The sequence below is a fragment of the Rattus norvegicus genome, chromosome Y, assembly GCF_021556685.1.
Source record: "Rattus norvegicus strain SHRSP/BbbUtx chromosome Y, alternate assembly SHRSP_T2T, whole genome shotgun sequence".
In the NCBI taxonomy this organism is placed as follows: domain Eukaryota; kingdom Metazoa; phylum Chordata; class Mammalia; order Rodentia; family Muridae; genus Rattus; species Rattus norvegicus.
The window spans coordinates 35,722,427-35,741,484 of record NC_141555.1 but is presented as its reverse complement, the minus strand read 5'-3'; the positions used below and the strand labels follow the sequence as shown (position 1 = coordinate 35,741,484).

General features: G+C 36.9%; 1 long non-coding RNA gene across 1 annotated transcript in view; it reads left to right on the top strand.

The window, feature by feature from the left end:
• LOC147998011 (uncharacterized) overlaps positions 1–18,736 on the top strand; it is a 38,703-nt gene extending 19,967 nt beyond the window's left edge. The window contains exons 2-3 of the long non-coding RNA XR_015647312.1: positions 12,576–12,633; positions 15,070–18,736. This is a non-coding gene — a long non-coding RNA (uncharacterized LOC147998011). The remainder of the gene's footprint in view (positions 1–12,575; positions 12,634–15,069) is intronic.
• The last annotated feature ends 322 nt before the right edge of the window (positions 18,737–19,058 follow it).

The window sequence follows — 19,058 nt, the reverse complement described above, 5'->3', positions numbered from 1 at the left end:
TTTTCTGTGGATATCTGTTTCTTCAGTGATCCATGCCCAATGTTCCTTTTTCTCAAGGTTTTCAATGATCTCACCCAGAGGAGTTTCAGGTTTCTCAACTTGTTCCACTTAGTTAACTGCAGCTTCACAATGTCCTTATTGCTCATACCTGCATATTATTCCACTTTAAAAATTTTCTGATAACAGTGAACCATCGTGAGTAGGCTAAAATTTCCCAAGAAAACATTAAACATTCAGTCTCTAAATCTAGATCTCCTCATCCCATTATGCTTGCTTTGCCTGAATGGCCATGGCATGAGCAGTTTTTTTCTTAGGGACATCAAAGCCATTTCCTTCTCCAGTAATGGCTGCCATCCCTCTGTCACAGGTTTTTACCCTGGTTATTTTTGGTGATTGATGTGATTTAGAAATTGTAACACCATCTGCATGGTAGAAAGCCAGAGATGTTTCAGGTTGACCCTGCTTCCACAGCCAATGATGTCACATGTGCACAATGAGCAACCATGTGACACCCAAACAGCAAGATGATGTCATCTTTGACTCCACATGTGACTGCAAGATTGCCTCTTCTCCTGCATGCACCTTGGCAACCATGTCATCCTGACTGCAAGATAGGAACTTTGAATCTACACCCAAAATTAAGATGGCCTCTTTAACTCTCTTAATCCTACCCATCTGTGAGCATGGGAGGTCTTTCTGTCTTCTGCTACCTTCCTCAGTGTCTCTTTTCAGAGACTTGGAGTTCACACCAGATATGCTTCTGATGTGCTAGGTTAGAGTTAATTTATATTTCATAATATATATATATATATGTATATATATATATATATATATATCCATTGTGATTGGCATGTCTTCCATAATTTCTTCTCAGCCTCTCTGTCATTTGCATGGCATATTATTTTCATTTAATTTTTCATCCAACCACTTGGCTGAAGGTGTTTTTCATATGTAGGTCATTTCTGGTAAAACTTTTGGATCACATATGTTCACTATTATATGATGTGTGAATGGTGATACACTGAGTTCTCCTTTTGCGATATCATCCCCTTGACCTCCTTTGGTTGTCTTATTGCTCTAGCTGGGAATTTAAGGACTTTACAGAAAGGATGCTGCGAGGTGTGCAGTCTGTTCTCATTCTCCAATTTAGTAGAATTGCCTTTTGCTTCCCTACCCCTTATTTAGATATTAACTGTTGGCTTGCTATATTGCATTTTATGTAATATTTTTTGTATTTATTTTAGTATTTTATTATATTAGGTATGTGCCTGACATCCCTGGTCTCCCTGAGACCTTAAATATGGAACGACGATGGATTTTGTCAAAAGCATTTTCAGCATTTAAGAGATAGTCTTTCATTTTTTCCTTCTTTCTTTAATTCTGCTCCTTCACACCATTGAGTAATAGTGAATATTAATAAATCATATTAAATATGTTAATAATTAATATATTATTTTTGATATATTAATGTAATATATCAGTTACATTATTATATCAATATATATTAATTTAATATAGTAAAAAATATATTAATATTAATTATATTTACCTTATTAATATAATAATTTAATGTATAAATACATGTTAATATTAACATAGTATATTAATATTAGTTATATATTATGATGTTAGGATATAACAATTTAATGTTACTTTATTAAAATATATATGTATTTTATTAAAAAAATATATATTATGATATGCAACTACCAAAAAGTTAAATCCAAGGGGAGCTCCCACGTTAATTTGAAGTGCAGAGGGCACAATTTTTTTTTCAGTTAAGTTTGTTAATATGGTGGATCACTTTAATGGGCTTTCATAGATTGATCCACTCCTGCATCCTCAGGAGAAAGCTTACATGATTGCACTGAATGGCAGTTTGATTTGCTTTTCATTTTGTTTTTGAGCATTTTACCTAGTATTTTTTCCACCATTGTCTGTAAAGAAAATTCGTCTGAAATTCTTTCTTTGTTGAGTCATTTTGTGATTTCGGTGTCAAGGCGACAGTGGTGTCGTGGAATCTGTTTGGTGATTTTCCTTCTGTTTCTGTGTTTTGGAGTAGGTTGAGAATTCTTTGAAAATCTGGTAGAAGTCTGCGCTCAATGAAACTGGCCCTGAGAATTTTTCAGTGGTTAAACTTTCAATTACTGTTTGTGTCTTTTTAGGGGTTGTACAGCTATTTACATAGTTTATCTTACCTTAGTTTACCTGTGGTCAGTGTTATCCATCTACACAAACATCCATTTAATTCAGAGATTCTAATTTTGTAGAAAGCAGGTTTTTGAAGTGAGACCTAAGGATTCTGTGACTTTCATATTTGTCTATCGATGTGTCTCCCTCTTCATTTCTGATTTTGTTATTTGGATGCTGTCTTACCTCGTATTACATTATCTATTTAAGGGTTTGTCTGTCTGGTTGATTTTCCCAAGGAACTAGCTCTTGTTTTTGTTAATATTAGTATTCTTTTTGTTTCTGGTGGATCACTCTCACCCTGAGTCTGATCATTTCTTTCTATGCCCTCCTTTAATATGTGTTTGCTTCTTTTTATTCTAGAGATTTCATGTGTGCTGGGAAGCTGCTAGTATGGGGTCTCTCCAGTTTCTTTATAAAATTGCTCTGTGCTGCATGTGCACGTTCCTCTTACACTGCTTTCCTTATGTACCTTAAGTTTGGAGACAATATGCCATCATTATCATTGAATTCTAGGAACTTTTTTTTTCAAGTCTTCTCTGAACTTGTGGTTCTTCAGTTGCAAGCTATTGAATATCCATGAGTTTATAGACTTTTTGTTATTGTTGAAGTCCAGTTTAAATCCATGGTGATCTGAGAAGATCCAATGGTTAGCACAGTCTTTCTGTGTCTGTTGTGACTTGTTTATTGAGGGTGAACATGATCAGTTCAGGATAATGTTCCATGAGGTACAGAAAAGATAGTGTGTACTTTTGTGTTCATGTGAAATATTCTGTAGATATGAGTGAGGTCAGATTAATTGAAACCCCTGGCAGTTATATATTCTATTTTTATTGTTTTATTTTTAGTTTCTGTCTCAATGACCTGCCCTTGGTGAGATGGGACATTGATGTCTCCCACTATTAATGTGTGAGGTTCGATGTGATATTTGAGCTTCAGCAATATTTCTCTCACCAATGTTGCTACTTTTGTCTTTGGGATATAGACATCCAGAATTGAGATGCCATTTTGGTGGGTTTTTCCTCTAATAAATATGAAGTGTCCTTCCCCTTCTCTTTTGATTACTTTTGTTTGGAAGTCTGATTGCTGGATGTCAGAGTGGCTACACCATCTTGTTTCTTGTTTTATTTCTTGGAAAATATGTTCCAACACCTTAGTCTAAGGTTATGTCTATCTCAATTGCTGGAGTGTGCTTCTTGAATGCAACAGAATGACAGATCCTGTTTTTACATCCATTATTTTAACCTCTGTCCTTTTGTTGTTGAATAGAGGCCACTAATGCTTAACGGTATTAATGACCAGTGATATTAACTTCATGCTATTTTGATGTTGTGGGTGCAGGGTTTTCTTGCTTGCATGTATTTTGGTTTTTTGTTTTTTTTGGGTGGGATGTTTGAGTGTGTATGTTAGTATAAAATCTGTTCTGTAGGGTGAATGATTTTTTTTTTGTTTGCATGTTGTTTTTGTTTTTTTCGGGGGGGGGGGTTGTTAGAGCATGCAGGCGAGTACTTCCGTAGGTTATGCTGTGTAATTTTTAATTTCTAGTCGGAGGTTGGGATGGTTCAAATTCTGAAAATCCATCAGTATAATCCACTATAAGTGAAACTGAAGGAAAAATTACATGATAATCTCATTAGATGCAGAAAAAGCAATTCCAGCCCCACTTCATGATAAAAGAGTGTGAGTGATAAGGGAGACAAGTCCTATGGAGAAACATAGTAAAAGCAAGGGAGAGGAAACCTGTAATGACCGTCAAGCTAAATATAAAGAAACTTAAAACAATTCATTAAAGTGAAGGACAAGGTAAGGCTGCCCACTCTCCCTATTCAGTATAGTATTTGAAATTCTATCCAGGGTAAAAGCATGGTTCAAATTTGGTTCTGACATGGAGTATTGGCAAGTGCTGTGAAGGAGGAATGGCACAACATTTTAAAAATCCTGGGGTATGGCCCACTCTTTAGAACAGCCTCATTGCTCTTTGGTGAGTCATAGCCCCAAGGACCAACTGTACTGAGAACTTCATGCAGCGTTTCGCTCGGTTGTTCCCCTCATATCTCTCTAATTCTCAGAAGTACATAAAAATCCTCCTGGAGCTTACCACCACTCAGGGAGCAACATCATTGGCATTTGCAATAATAGTGGTCGAGGTCTTTGAGGAGTTTCCTCTGTGGAAGACCAATGCTTCCACCATCACCAAAGGAAATGTAGAATAATTAGTGACGACCAGCACCCTTAAAAAGAATTTGGAAAAATAAAATTGTTTGTTAAGCTGGCTAACATGTTTTAACTACTGCCTCTGATGTAAAAAAAAAATTAGGGAACAATTTGAAGTTCGAAAAGACAGGGACTTTTTAAGGCCAGGGATCAAGAACAATGGTGGCACAGGCTAATGGTGTGACTGTCACACATGCTGGACTGTTGAGGACTGATTTCTGTCTCAGTTGTACCCTCAGCTCTCTGATAGGATTTAATAAGGATTGACAATCACAGGTGTGCATTCTGATCATTTAAAGTAGATATGACATTTTTATACACATATTTAGATTTGTGCTTTTTAAAAGATTCTTATTAGAGTACTTTTAAAGATAAATGATACAATATCAACCATTTCTCTGTAAATTCAAAATGCTGCCTACAGTGAATGGAAACCGAATGAGAAAACTACTTTGCTTACTCTTTGTTACTCTATAACAAATTGCTTACTTATGAGCCTTGTTGGCCTTGGGAGTAATTTGTTTATTTTACGTGTACTATGTAATAATTCTTCTCATACACTATCACTCTTTTCAGCATCAAGCATGAGAAGAAACTAGAACATTATCACATTTGCAGTTTTACTTGGCTTGAAAGATTTCACTAGGATATCAAAGCTATTTGCTGTGGTTTGCCCTGAAGTTATCTGTATTTTGATGCTAATTCCACTGCCCCAAGGACAGCTGCCTACTCATGTACTCAGAACTCAGGTGACTTCACCAAAACCACCTCCCCATTGAATTTGTAAAGTACAGGTGTGGGGCAGGTACATGATAGAAGGAGGCTTTGGGAGTAATTTGTTTTCTTTACTTGTACTATGTAAAGAACTTTTCTTTACCATGTAAAGAAGGAGGTCATTGGAGGAGAAGGAAGAATGGGTGAGAGAGATGTTTGAAGAAAGAGGAGGAGACTGGAGGAAAAAGGGGAGATAGGAAGAGGAGAGGGTGAGAAGTCATGGCAGGTGAGGTTACAATTATGGTCTGTGTATTTACGGGTTATTATAATGTTCCTAAGGGATGGATGGTAAAGGGCTTTGTATATTTAAGTGCGCAATTATATCTTAGCAATTAGGTCAAAATTTTTGTGATGTGTGTTTTCTATGTGAGGGATTGAGTATAGGAAAGTGTGTGGCGGCAAGGGACACTGGGCTGACAGGGAGTAGGGATGTGTTTTCACCAAGATATCTACCTATTATATTAGGACACTACGGTGCTAGTGATAGCATGGTAAAAGACAAGTTTTCTTTTTTTTTAACAACAACAGATGGCAAAACAAGGTGATGGGCAAGAATCCACTAGTAATCAAAAAGTTGAGAGAACCTTTTTATTTTCTAAGTAAGAGGACACCTGTGCCATATTAATTCTTGATAACTTAAGAGCAGAATATAAAACAAATATGGGGAAGAAGCAAGGGCTGACAGGCTGTTGGTCCCCTGCTGTGTGACAGAGAGTTAAGAGATTAAAGCTGCTTTTTAATGAGAGTTGTTTAGTAAGTCTTTCAGGATACATATTTTCTTTTTAACATAGGCTCCACAGGGGAATTTGGTGTAGAAATCCTAGTTACACAAGATACTTCTTCTATTAAGGTATTATTAACAAGTGATTAAGTTTTATTTAAGAAAGAAGAGAGTAGAGAGATTACCTGAATCAGGTGGGGATTTTCATCTACTGCTCAGAACTTAGGGAAAAATTAGGTACTACCAAGTAGAGAGTTTTGATGAAATGTCTGTAACAACAGGGAAAGTGAATGCAGACATATATTGTAGAAGTTATTAACGATAAAGAAAAATCTGTGGCTTCAGGTAGAGAGCTTAACAGACTGAGATATTTTGGGCAAAAGTCCTGGTTTGAAGTTTTCTTATTGATATTAGAATTGATAGAAGGTATTCGATTAGTTTTATGAATTATCCCACTATATGGCTCGTTGATGACGCTTAGCGATGATTTGTGGTTACTTTTGATATTTACGACAATAGCAAGTTCAAATTCTCTTAACATGGGCTCCATGGGAACTTTGGGTTTATTTCCTGATATCACCAAGTACTGAGTTATATCAGGCTCATTTTATACTTAAATTCCTTTTTTAAAAATTGTTTAATCTTCAGGATGGGTGTGACTTTGAGTTTTATGCTTATATTATTACTCTGGGAGAGAGTGCAAGATACAAGCTTCTCTGGTTTCAGATTAAGAAACAGAGTATTTTGGAAGAAAGATTTTGTCCTTGTGTTTTTAAAAATTGTGATTAGGATTCTGGAAACCTCACAGAGTCATACTGATCAGGTTTGATATCAGTAGACGGCTATCAAATATATATTCAGGAGAATCAAACAAAAGATATATCGATTCTTAAACTTTTTCCTGAGAGTTGTATTTTGTAGAGTGTACCTACTTGGAATCCTGGTTTCAGTGAATTTCAGCTGGGTCCAGTCAGGACATATCGGCTATCGCAATTGTTTCATTTTTCCTACCCTCTACACCTAAGGATATCTCAACGCCCATGTAGAACTTGAAGAAGTTATGGTGGATCCGTTTTCTCAATTACCTGGAATTTGTGGGGTGGGGCTGGAAGTGGTTATTCTAAAGATGTTTTTATAAAGAATTGAAAATTGGTTGAAATTTAGCAGGGAAGAATAAGCTAGATTTAGTTATACAGTCATAATCGTATTTGGTAACTAAGCTTAATCTTATCTTTGTTTGGGTATAGAAATAATTGGAATAAAATTAAAATTACAAGAGCCAGTTCTATTATTTTTGTCATTACACACTTCTGAGTTGATTAAACCTGTGAGTTAATATTGAAATATTAAAGTCATGCATCTGACTTTGTAAGAGTACTATCAAGAAAAAATTAAGATATAAAGACAACAGTCCAGATTGTCTTAGATAGATAGATGCTTTTCAAAAATGTAAGAAATCCACAAAATTTGAGATTTAAAGTTATTACGTATCTTTTGTTGAGTCATATCTTCTCCTAACTGTTCCCCTTTGGCAAATTTAATGAAGAATTTGAACATCTCTACCTCCAAATGAGGCAATACTTTGGGGCTAGGTAGTCACTGGAAAAAAATGCCTGTTTCATATGCAGATTAATACTATCCAGAAAAGGACAAATTATGCAGAGGATTTGAGGGATAAACCCTGCCAATACAGGGTAATCAGCCCTTCCAAGTCTGCCTTTCAATAGGCTGTCAGTTGATCTTGTGTCAGAAGGCTGAAGACTTAAGCTCACATGTTGCTAACAGGGGATTGTGCTATTGGAGATTTGTCTCTACAACCTCTCAGTTCTAGAAGCCCTCTAAGACATCCTATGTGTATAGATATTTGGTCACTCTCAGATTTCTGACGGGGTAGGAGACTGATTATAGCCTCATTGCTTATCAGGCTGTATAACTCTGAATATACATATTTTACTGGATAGTTATCAGATAGTATACAAGCTAGCCAAGACATAATATAGATTTTAAGCCTTTCTGAAGCTGGAATGAAGAACTAAATGCTCTTTCTAACTGATATAGTGACAGACTGGGTTTTGAGTATATCAAATGCTTTATAAATTGTAGAATAGTAATAATCTTACTCAATTGATATATATATATAAATGAAAAGTCTGTTTAACTGGACAAAAAGGGTGAAACGTTGTTTACACTAAAGTTATCTGTATTTTGATGCTAATCCACTGCTCCAAGGACAGCTGCCTTGTCCTGTACTCAGAACTCAGGTGAATTCTACAGAACAGCTTTCACATTAAATTTGTGAAGTACAGGTGAGGGGCAGGTACAGGATAGAAGCAGGCCTATTATTGGAAGAGAAGGAAGTATGGGCAGGAATGAAGTTTGAAGGAAGTAGAAGAGACTAGAGGAAAAAGGAGAGACAGGAAGAGGAGAGGGTGAGAAGCCATGGCAGGTGAATTTAAGATACTGCTCTGTGTATTTACTGGTTGTTATTATTGTCCCTAAGGTATGGATCGTACCAGGCTTTGTATGCTTATGTGGGCTACTATATCTTATCAATTGGGTCAAAGATTATTGTGTTGTGTGTTCTTTCATGTGAGGCTTTGAGTGTAAAAACATGTGTGGCAATAAGAGACACTGGGCAGCTGAGGAGTGGTGATGTATTCAACCAAGATATCTAGCAGAGACTTGGGAAACTACAGTGCCAGAGATAGCGGGATATAAGACAACTTTTTTATTTTTATATTTTTGCAACAACACATTCACTTCTGTATTTGACATGCTCTTTTTGTGTCACTTAGGGAAGATCTATATCTGGTTCCTGACAGAATGTGCTTCTTAGCTTCATCAATCTTATCTAGTTATCTAGTTTTGGTGGCTGAAATATATATATATATATATATATATCGGTGGTTCCTACAACTATGAGATTACGTGCAATTTTAACATGGATTCTGAGCAGGTATGTCAAGAAGGTAGAATCCACAAACGGCAATGCCAAATAGACTCGCTCCTATTCTTATGACCCTAATGAAGTTGAGGTTTCATTGGACCTCTAGTTCTTCCCTCCCTGCCAATCCTCCTGTATCTTATCTTTGGCGTGAAGAAAGAATCATTTTAAAACATCCAAAACCCTGAAATCTCACCCTTGGAACACGACAAGGTTGATATTACAGAGATCATATTTAATGGGACTACATAGTCCACGATGTCCTTTGATTTACTCAGGCAGTTATTTCTTTGCATAAAATACAAATTTGGGAGTTTATCATTTTAAGTAGGTACACAATATTTACACTGTTAAATTCACTTCATAGCTTAGCCACGTTTGTTGCCAAAATCATTGCCAAAAAACTGGAATTTGAAAACAGAATACTTGAGTACACATTCAGGAATATCTATAAAGACCCCTTTCAAGGAATGAACAATTAGAAAATGAAATACAATATTCACTCAATTAAACATCTGTAAAGAAAAAATGGCCTGTGGGAAACAGGGAAAAAATAGGAAATTGATCTGTTTGTCAGAGGAATGGAACTGGGAATAGAATTATTATCCAAAAGAATCTCCTACATCCCATGTTCCTAGATCTTTTCTACTCAATACAAGCCCCTAACTGAGTTTCTCCATGTAGAGCCTGTAACCACTGATGAAGCAAAGAGAAGTTTCCAGCTGTAGAGAGATGTAGTACATAAATGTTACCAATGTGTCAGAGTAGACATTCCTGGAAAAGGCAAACTCGAATCTGGTCAATGTAAGGAAAGCTATTTAGGAGGTAGGCCATGGCAGTTCTCACTGACATCATCATTTGACCCTCCCTGAAAAATTTCTTGTACCCTGGAGAGCCCTTATTTTGTGATGTCACAAAAAACTGCATCACATATATTCCTGCAGTACCTCTAGGAATTACTAAGTGGCCTCTATTTCAGTGCAAACAGCCATTTGGGAAAGAGAACAAAGAGGATGTATATAACAAAAATGAGTAGAAGAAAGTTGGCTCTCTGTTTTAGTTTGAAAAAAATGAAAAAAATATGTGGTACATGGGAAAGTGCAGTGAGTGCCGTGTAGGGTTTGTGAGGGTTCACTGAACACATGAGCCTTCCACATATGGGATTCAGGAAGTGGGAGCCTCTTAGTAGCAACTGGATTTCCTTGCTTGTTATGGTTCCTGAAAGTCAGAGGTTTTTTTTTATCATTAATTTCATTATTCCAAAAGTCAGGTGTTGGGATGGGTACAGCTTTTTTTATTTTTTTTTTTTTTTGAGAGCACATGGCTTCTATTTTTTCTTCCAGAAGGAAAAAGTCCTGAGGAGGAAGGGAAAGACAAGTATTGTATCCTCAGCTCAGAGTAAACTCCTTCGTGTACATGATTTCTACACTGTAGTTTGTGTCTGACACTGATATCTGGGAGGGAGAAATGCTTCTAGTTCAGACTTAATCATATCAGTCTTTCCACTAGTGTTATGCTGACTACCATTCCCTAACAGTGTCCCTCTAGATTTCTGAATCAATATGTCTGATTACCTTGCAGTTTTATTTACTTTTATCTCTTTCATAATTTTTTTTAATTTAAGCTAATTTTAATATTTTTTGGATATTTCTATATCTACATTTAAATGTTATTTCCTTTCCCAGTTTCCTCTCCATAAGAGACCTAAATGTTTCCATTCCTTGACATTTAAACCACCATTACTCTCCCTTGACATATCCTTGAACTGGGAGTCAAACCTAGGGAGGACCAAGGTCCTCTCCTTCCTTTGGTGTCCACCAATGCCATCCTCTGCTACATATGCAGTTGGAGCAATAGGTCTGTCCATGTACAGTCTTTGATTATCTGTATAGTACCAGAAAGTTCTTGTTCATTGTTCTGATGGGGTTGATAGCCTCTTCAGCTCTTGTAATCCTTTCTGAAAATTTATCAACAAGAGGTCCGTTTACAATTCTCTGGTTTGCCACTAGCATTCAATTCGGTAACTGACATGCTCTAGTTGTGTCTCTCAGGGAAGATCTATAACCTGTTACTGGCAGCATGCACTTCTTAGCTTTATTAATCTGAATCATATCTAGTTTTGGTGTCTGATCTATTTATCTATCTATCCATCTATCTAACTATCTATCTATCTATCTATCTATCTATCTATCTATCTATCTATCTATCTATGCATATATTTATCTATCTATCTTTGCCTCTGTCTCTAGCTCCATCTCTTCTCTATCTCTATATATCTATATCTATTTATCTATATCTATTTATATATATATGTACATATATTTGATGGCTTATACATCTATGAAGTTAGTTGAAATTTTAACATGGATTCAGAGGTCCTAGGTCAAGAATGGAGAATCCACAAATGCCAATACCAAATATACTCCCTCCTGTTCTTATGCGCCTATCGAAGTTGAGCTTTTACTGGGCCTCAAGGCATTCCTCTCCCTTCCCATCATCCTGTAACTTTTGTATGGCCTGAATAAAGAATCATGGTAAAATATCCAAAAGCCTGAAGTCTCACCCTTGGAACACAGGAAGGTAGATATTCCAGAAATGATACCTAATGGGACAACAGAACCGCATGCTAGAGTCCATGCTGTCCTTTGATTTACTGATGTCAGGTAATTTTTGCATAAAATAAAAATTTGGGAGTTTATCACTTGAAGTAGGAACACAATATTTACACTATTACATTCACTCTTTAGCTTGAGCAACTTTGTTGCGAAAATCATTGCAAAAAACTAGAATTGCAAAACAGAATTTTTGAGTACATATTCAGGAATATCTATAATGTGCCCTATCAAGGAATGAACAATTAGAAAATGAAATACAAAATCCACTCAATTAAATATCTGTAGGGAAACAATGGCCTTTGGGAAACAGATAGAACTTAGGAAATTGAACTGTTTGTCACAGGAATGGAACTGGGAATAAAATTATAATCCAGAAGATTGTCCTACATCCCATGTTCCTAGATCTTTTCTACACATGCGAAACCCGTAATAACTTTCTCCATTTAGAGCATGTAACCACTAATAAAGCAAAGAGAACTGTCTAGCTTTAGAGTGATGTTCTACATAAATGTGTCCACTGTGTCAAAGGAGACACACCTGGAAAGGTCACCTTAGAATCTGGTCAATATAAAGAAAGCTCTTTAGCAGGTAGGCCATGGCAGTTCTCAGTGACATCATCATTAGGCTGGCCCTGAAAAATCTCTTGTATACTGGAGATCCCTAGCTTCTCCTGTGATTTCACAGTGTTTTCCAGACTGCAACTGCCTCTCAGACATTCATTCAGTACCTCTAGGGTTTATTAATTGGCCTTTATTTCAGTGTAAACAGCTATTTGTGAGGAAGATCAAAGAAGATGTAGATATCAGAGATGGGGAGAAGGAAGTTGGCCTAGGAAGTTTTAGTTTAAAAAACGAAGAAATATGTGGTACATGGGAAAGCACAAGGAGTGCTGTGTAGGGGTTGTGAGGGTTCACTGAACACATAGCCTTGATCTGAGCCTTCCCCATATGGGATTCAGGAGGTGGGAGCCTCTCGGTAGCATCTGGATTTCATTGCTTGTTATGGTTCCTGGAAGTCAGAGGTTGTTTATCATTAATTTCTTTATTCCAAAAGTCAGGTATTCGGAAGTTTACAGTTGTTTTTCTGAGAGCTAATGGCTTTCATTCTTTTTCCCCAGGAAAAATAGTCCTGAGGAAGGAGGGACAACAAGTATTGTATCGTCATGTCATCTCAAGGTAAACTCCTCCTTGATTTGGATTCCTATAGTGCACTTTGTTTCTGACGCAGATATCTGGGACAGAGATGTGCATCTAGTTCAGACATCATCATCTCAGTCTTTTCACTAGTATTTCTCTGATTACCATTCCCTGACAGTTAGATTTCTGTGTCAATATGTGTGATTCATTGACAGTTTTCTTTTCTTTTAACTCTATCATTTCTTTAGGAATTTTTATTGCGTTTCTAATTGGATACTTCTATATTTACATTTCAAATGTAATTTCCTTTCTCAGTTTCCTGTCCATAAGAGCCCTAACCTGCCCCCCTCCCCTTTTTCAATAACCCCCCTTACTGCCTCTTGACAGTCTATTGAACTGGGAATCAAATCTAGGGAGGACCAAGGGCCTCTTTTTTCATTGGTGTCACGAAGGCCATCTTCTGCTACATTTGTAGTTGGAGACATTGGTCTGCCCATGAGCAGTCTTTGAATATTGATTTAGTACCAGAATGGTTTCGTGTATTGGCATTGTCCTTGTGGGGATTAAAGCCCCATTCAGATCTTGTAATCCTTTCTCAACATTTACCAACAAGAAGTCCATTTTCAGTTCATGGGTTTGCCACTATCATTTACCTCTGTATTTCATATACTCTAGCAGTGTCTCTCAGGAAATGTCTATATATGATTCCTGGCCGATTGCAGTTCTTAGGTTCATCAATTTTATATCATTTTGGTGTCAGATGTGTGTGTTTGTGTGTATTTATATATACACACTTTTGGTGGCTCCTACAGCTAGGTGGTTCAGTGGAATATTAACATAGAATCTGCCAAACTAGGTCAAGAATGTAGAATTCAGAAATGACAATGTCAAATAGACTCCCTCCTGTATTATGAACATATTGAGTTTGAGGTTTGACTGATAAACATGTCATTCTTCTCCCTGCCTATCCTCCTGTATCTAAGGTTGCTACTTAAGGACGAATAATGATAAAACATCCAAAACCCTTAATTCTGGCCATGGGAACACAGGAAGATAGGTAGTGCAGGTTTGATATCAAATGGGACTAGAGAACCGAATTCTGTAGTCCATGTTGCCCTTTGCTTTTCTGATGCCTGGTAATTTTTACATAAAAGAAGCTTTTAGGAGTTTATTAATTGAAGTGAGTACACAGTACTCACACTGTTATTCTCACTCTATAGCTGGGCACACTTTGTTGCCAAAATCACTTTGTTGCAGATAATGGAATAGGAAAAAAGAATTTTTCAGTACACATTCAGGAATATTTATGAAGTCCCCTGTCAAGGAAAGTACAATAAGAAAGTGATATACAATATTCATTTAATTAAAGGTCTGTAGGGAAAATACTGGCCTTTGTGATACATAGATAACCAAGAAAATTGAACTCTATATCTCAGGAATGAACCTGAGAATAAAAATATTATCTAGAAGAATCTTCTACACTAGATGTTCCAAAATCTTTTCTACCCATGCCAAGCCACTGACTACCTTTCTCCATCCCAAGTTTGTAACTGCTAATAAAGCAAGGAGAAGTCTCTACCTTTAGAGAGATGGAGTACATAAAGGTTTCTACTGTGGCACATGAGACATACGTGGAATGGGCACCCTTGAATCTGGTCAATGTAAGGAAAGATGTTTAACAGGTAAGCCATGGCACATCACAATGACATAATCAGTAGGCCCTCCCTGAAACATCTATTGAAACCTGGAGAGGACTAGCTTCTTCTGTGATGTCACAAGTGTTGTCGTGACTGCAACTCCCTTCAGATATCCCTTCAGTACCTCTAGTGTTTACTAATTTAACTCTAATCGAGAGTAAACAGTCATTGTGGAGTGAGAAGGAAGAGGATGATGAGATCAGAGATGGGAAGAAGGAAGGTGGTCTTCTGTCTTGTTATAAAAAAAGGATGAAATACATGGTACTTCGGAAAGCTCAGTGAGTCCTTGTAGGAGTTGAGTAGGATCACTGAAGAGATAGACTTGTTCTGAGCCTTCTGCATATGGGAATCTAGAGCTGCGAGCCTCTCAGAAACATCTGGACTTTGCAGTTCTTATGGCTCCTGGAAGTCAGAGTTTTTATATCATTCATTTCTTTATTCAAAATGCCAAGAATTTTGAAGGTAACAGATGTTTTACTGAGAGCTCATTGCATTTATTCTTTTTGTCAATTATAAAAAGGTCCTAAGTAAGAAATAAAAGGCAAGTATTGTGTCCTCTGCTCAGAGTAAACTTCTCCATTCTTTGGATACCAATAGTGCAGTTTCTCTCTTACACTAATATCTTGGAGAGAGAAGTGCTTCTAGTTGAGACTTCATGATCTCAGACTTTCCACTAGTATTTCCACTGACTAACACTTTAGATTTCTGAGTCAATTGGTGAGATATACTTGCCGGATTCCTTTCTTTCATTTCTTCCATTTTTTCTTTATTTTTTTAGAAAAACTCTCAAAACTCATCCTGGCTGACAATGTAGATTAGACGCATCAGATGAAATGAATTGAAAAACTCTCCTGGGAATGAAAGTGGTAAGGAAATCACATTGATGTATCCTAAATGCAGTGCTAAGAGCAATATTCAGACTAGTCTGTGGAGATGCTGCTGTCATCAGAGACCACAGACAATTAGTGGAGAATGATTCAGCATTAAACTGGGAATGGAAGATGATGGTTGATATTGTTCTAGTAGATCTCACTACATTAAAAAGTGTTTCTTCCAGACAACTGAATGATTATTGTAAAGCAAATCCCGGAATGAACTTATGAGACCCACCATCAGCCTGTCAAATAATGTGCGAAAGAAGAAATCTGTGTCTCTCCAGGGACAAATTGTTGCTTTCAAACCAACAGTAAAGTGTCCATTCTATGAATGATACATTGATATATACACATTATAGAAGGATGGATACAGAGTTTCTTCAGGTCCATGAATGAGGTATTCAGCAGTTGACCTGGATCAGAAATGAAGGTAATTTTTGCCAACTCTTCAGACTTGAGCTCCTTCACTAGGATCCCCATGATTGAAGAAAAGAACAAACTTCAGACAACTTGTCTCAGATTTTTATATAGTTAAGATTTCCTGGTCTTGGTCCTAGGAAGGAAGGATATCTTGCTTTCCAATTCTTGTTTATCCTATAATCCTCTCTGCTGCATTCATGCAAATAGATTACTGTGCATTTCTTTAATAGTTTACAATTGCTATTTTAATTATGTTGCCAAGAACTATAGAAAAAAAGAAGGACTGTATCAAAGCATCATATGAAAATCCGACTAAGGTAATGTGGCCATTGGAAATTTGTAACTGACCTGAAACTCTTACTAGAGACAAAATGCCATAAAAGGTCTTCTCTAGATATCTGGTGTAGTAGTTGGTGTTCCCCAACAGACAGTAAAGGATGAATCTCTCTGTACAGAGAAATCGGACTAGTCACAATGATCACAGACTATGGAACACATAATTTAACAATGACTGACTATTTTTAAAGTCCTAGAATCCATTAGTTTATTAGTCCAAAAGGCAAGATGTCTTATCTGGTCATTGACATATGGATAAATATTCAGTATGCAGGTTCTAATGTCTATGAGGATTTGGTATCACTGTGAGTGCAAAAATGAAAAAGTAAAGGCTTCTTTCTTCCATGTTTTCTACGGGGATTCAAATAGAATGCATGGTTTAGAATACATTGGGTTTGCCATTCTCAAACAGACCAATATCTTCAACTGAACATTCTTTTCTTGGAAGCTGCACCCTGTCAGCATGGCTCACGTGTATGTGAACTGCAAGATCTAGTCTGGAAGGCGGTCCTGTTCATCGATCCAACCTGCCCCTAATACTGAAATACCCAAGACTTCCTCAATCAACTCCTTTGCAAACATGGTCTTCTGGGATTTGAAGGCATTACATCTACTAACAACACCAATGCAATTCAAGATTACTTTCAACAGCTCCCTGGAGTGAGAATTGTTCCTTGGGTCCTTATATGTAGAGAAAGACTGCATAGGCAGACACAGTGATCTAATCTACCTGCAACAGAATGAAGAGATGATGATGTGGCTGAAGCAGATTGGAGCTCTGCATTTATTAAAGGGATGGCAGTAAAAGCCCATGCTGACAGCAGACATTCAGACATGCTGAAGCCATGCTGAGACTTGATGTTTGTCACTGATGATGTCAGTATTTTCTTATGACTGGGATTTTCAACAAATTGGCTTTCATTCTATTCCTCATTCCAAAAAATCTTTTGCTGTAGGCCTCAAACCATGGGGCAGGGAAACTTAAGAGACAACAGAGGATTGATAATCCAGTCTTCATTCACTGACTTGTCTCTACCTCTAAGTCCATGTTTCACAATCCAGTGCATTTAAATCTCCAGGGAATCAGTTACTGTTTCTCTACCATGCTGGTCTGCTGAAGTCATTTTACAGAAGTCCACTTCCAAGTAATTATTAAAGCAATGAATATTTTGAAGTTGTTTATGATCTACACACAGGCTTTTTACGCCCCAAGCATGTACCATCCCACTTCTGCGTTTGTAGCTCTCAGCCAGTGTTCTCGACCTATCCATCCAGCAACCCTTAGATTCCACACTTTGTATGAGGATAATATTTGAAAAAACAGAAGAATAGCTGTAGCATAGTTGTTCTTCACTGAAGCCATATTAACACAGACGGCAGAGCATATGATGCATTCATCTCTGTTTGTAGTGTTTAATTCCCCGTAAAGTCCCAAACAATTGAGAGTTGATTCTGTCAGAGTACCAGCAAAGTCAAATAGGAAATGCAAAATTTCAGAATTCTCCTGCCAAAGATGTTTGTGAAAGAAGTTGTTTGCAAAACACTGTCTTAATAAATTTATTCCATTCTCACTTTGATATTTTGCTTTGATGTCTTGAAGTGACGTTTAATTATCACTGAAATGCAGGTCCCCTCTATAATCTCCAGTAAGAAGAATTCATTCCTCAAAAGGATGTATCTGCAGATGCCTGAAAAAATAATAGAAAGAACATTTCTTGATAAAGATCTAGGTTAAAGTTGAAACATCTTACCACAAAGATACATATAAGAAGTTCATTTGACATTGACCTTATATTATGCAGAAATTCTTCACATATTCCCTCTATCGTTGGGGTTTAATTAATCTCCAATGAATAGTTGACAATGAAGAGTAGCCTTTAGAATCATTTTACCCTTTTCAGTAATAGTTTTAAGCAAATGGAACACTAAAAGATCACAAAGAAGAAATGGTTATAATCAAAAGATACATGTGGGACAGTCTAACTCTCATGGTCAAGATGACTTTGCACATGCTCCTTATGGTCATGGATTGCTCTCATAATACTCTGCAGAAGGTTGTTCCTACTGCCTCACTTTAAGCTCCAGGAATTCCAAGCTACCAGAGCTGTTCAAGTTCCCTTACAATGCACTTGAAAGCCACATATGCTTAGGAACTTTTGATGTGCTTTAGCTCTATTGTCATGTTTTTTTAAGCCTCTACCAAATAGCAAGCTGTCCTTTTTACCCCCTTCTCAACACCTCTAAAACTGCCCTAACTCAATTTCTCAATTGACATTAGTCATAGCTCAGCACCCCAAATATGCACTCATCTTACTGTGTTTTTAACATCCTGCCTGCTACACCAATGGCCACTCCATACTAGATCTCACATGACTGGTAACTCTTGCTCCACCCTAAATCTTTTCTCCACCCTTGTGTCTACTAGCCTGTTGGTAGAAATCCACACAACTGATTGGCCAAGAGCATCTTTATTGAACTATACAGAATCAATTTGGGAATAGGACCTTCAGTGTTCGCAGGATGATTCCCGATCTAAGAATCAAAACGATAGCAAACAAGACTCAATCCATGTCTCTGGTTTTGGGAGGGAGATAGAGCACTTAGATTCAGAGTTGAAATTTAAATAATTATAATATATATGTAGTATTAATTATGCCAGGATAAAAGGATCCAAAAAGTGGAAATGGGCAACATTAAAGGCAAGAGAAAAATCCCTAGTACAGCAAACAATGTGGACCTGTTAGAAAGACTGGTCTCTTTCCAGCCATCTGAATTTGTACTTGAAATTCTTCTAACCACTCTTGATCACTGCATGTAGAAAAGAACAAAAAGAAAAAGAAAACAAAAGAAAACAAAAAATCACCAAAATGAAACCAAAAGCAAAAGCAATAGCTAATCAACCCAATCCTAAAAGAAGAGGACTGAGTGAAGATTGCTTGAGGTCCTCATTTTTAACTACAACTACAAGTCACCAATAGCTTTCAATGCAAAAGTTTGTCATTATTTTATTTGAAACTTCTCTGTGGGTCAAAGAAACAAGGTTTATAAGCTGCAACAACAGGAAAGAGAAAAAAATCATACTGTAGAGCTCAACACTGATATTACTATGGTGACTGTGGGCAATGCAGAGAATATT